General features: G+C 35.1%; 1 pseudogene; it reads right to left on the reverse strand.

Moving 5' to 3' along the window:
• Positions 1-1,030: 1,030 nt before the first annotated feature.
• On the reverse strand, positions 1,031-2,171 carry LOC147370612 (small ribosomal subunit protein uS10 pseudogene; annotated as a pseudogene).
• Between the last annotated feature and the right edge of the window lie 416 nt (positions 2,172-2,587).

Here is a 2,587-nt window from a genome sequence, read left to right on the forward strand (position 1 = left end):
ATAAATGCAGGATTTAGTTGAAATATCCAAGATCCAGTTAAGCCCTAATTTTTCATAATGGCAGAACATCTTGCAAGCTCAAATTCTGCATCATCTTCAACCTAAGAATTAGGAAATAGTCACTGAAAGTGTACTATATGCTACAGTCTATATTAAGTACTGTGCATTTACAGATATATTAAGTACAGTGTTAATCTTGGTAATGTTAAGAGCCTACAGTAGAGAAAGAGACCTGAAAAAAAATGTTTATGTACTGCAATATGCTCAAGTATAAGGTATTCAAAGTATTGTGGGAATAATGAGATTTGAAATATTTACTCAGGTGTGTCAATGATCACAACCCAGAGTCTAGAAGGATCAGTAGGAATTCCCTGAGAAACTAAAATCATGGCCAGTATTTCAGGCAGAAAGGATATTGTTTCAATTGTGCACGAGAACATTTAACACTGTCTCCTATTCAGACAAATACAAATAGTTCAGCGTGGACAGACTGACAGACATGATTTACAAAGACTGACAGACAACACAAGAAAATAGAGGTCAGAATGTGAAGGGCTTTGTATTTCCCAGTAAGGAGGCTGGCTTTTTTCTTAGATGTATCACTTGAAGAATGTTAAGCAAAGGAGTCATAATGTGAATCAGATTTATGTTTTATGCTGGCTGTAACACTAGCTGTAATATGGAGAATGGATAGAAGAGGATTTAGGTAGGAAACACCTGTGCTTGATCAAGCAACACTATGCATTTTGCATTTAGCCACACTTTACCAACAGGTCTTTAATCTTTTCCATTGGCCAGGCACCTTGTGTATCTTACCTCATTCAATTCCCATAAAAGTTGTATGAGTTAATTATAATCAACCCATTCCTAGTAAGGAAACTGAAGTGTAGAAAGTTAAATGAGATGTTAAGAAAAACGAACAATTTTGACTTTGTATTTTTTTGGTATTCATTTGTATTTTTTTTAATCTCCCACAAGAATCATATAGGAAATATTCATGTTTATTAGCTTTTTATAAGTTGAAGTTTATAATTAATCCATCTCTGTAAGACCAAAGATAAAGCTTCTTTTTTAAATAACTATCAATTTATTACAAAAGTTGATTTAGACATCAGCAATGGTGACTTCCACCTGGACTCCTGGCTCAGTACTGATGGAAGGGATCTGCTTGACAACCTCAGAAAGACCCTGCAGATCAATGAGTCACTTGTGGATCCTTATGTGGAATCAACCCCAAGTCTTAGAACCTTCACCACAAGGAGTTTCCCTTGTAGTCATTCTCAGTTTTGGTAGGCATCCGAACAGATCCTTTCACTTTGAGATTCTTTTCCCTTGTGCCTCTGATCAGATTAGCATATACCTTCTCCAGGGACTTCACATTGGGGCTGGTGAGAGTGCTCCTAATCCAGTGAATGGTCACCCCTGGCTCTGCTGGAGTCTTGCTGGTATTTTTAAGGGCCAAGTCTGTGGGGAAGCTTCCTGACCTACTTGTTCCTGGGCAGAACAAACAGCCATCAGTCAGGAGCAGGAGCAGGCAGCATTGGGCCTCACTTCAGCAGCAACCACATTTTCCTCAAAGAGAGAAAAACCTTCTTGATTTTACTTGGAATAGTTCAAAAAGAAAACGTTTTTCTCTTGTAGAGTATCTTATCTTTAATAATTTCATAAAACTAATTAATTAGCATGTTATGTAGCATATATAGTTAACATGCATACACGTCTGCCTATATCTGTGGATATTATTTCTTTTTTTAATTATTTATTTTGTATTGGAGTATAGCTCATTAACAATGTTGTGATAGTTTCAGGTAGACAGCACAGGGACCCAGTCATACATATATATGTATCCATTCTCCCCCAAACTTCTCTCCCATTCAAGCTACCACATATAACATTAAGCAGAGTAGGACCTTTGGTTATCCATTTTAAATATAGCTGTGTGTACATGAGGATCCCAAACTCCTGAACTATCCCTTCTCCCCATCCTTCCTCCCTGGCAACCATAAGTTTGTTATTTAAGTCTGTGAGACATATATGTATATATAATTTGATAATATAACATTATATGTATACATAATTCATATACCTACATGTATGTACATATCTGTGAATATTATTTCTACAATGATTACCTCCACCACCACCAGTAAGTACCAGACTAACCTTGTCATGTTCCACAGACAAATAAAAATAATAAGGATGGAAAAGACTTTAAGAGGGACATTCAGCATCAGCTATTTTAATATGAGCATTATAAACCCTTTGACCTTTTGCCATGATTATTGTTCAAAGTAAGCATATTTTTTTAAACTTTGCATTATTAGAAACAAATTTTTATTTAAATGTTGTGAATCACATTCTGCATCCCTACTTTGTGAAGCTGTTCTTGTCTTACTAAAATATCTGAATTAAAATGTTCTTATTCTTACCATTTTTAAACTCTTAATGCAAAACAAAATTATAATACTGCCTTAAAAACTGATTTCTTTTAAAAATTAACATGAAATTGCTAAGCAGTGCCTGAATTAACACAAATCAGAGTGCATTACATGGCATTAGCAGCTAATTTATTGAAATCATTACGTCT

Source organism: Bos grunniens, chromosome 6 (genome assembly GCF_055505025.1).
Source record: "Bos grunniens cultivar Pamir isolate PY7600 chromosome 6, Bosgru_T2T1.0, whole genome shotgun sequence".
NCBI classification, from domain to species: Eukaryota; Metazoa; Chordata; class Mammalia; order Artiodactyla; family Bovidae; genus Bos; species Bos grunniens.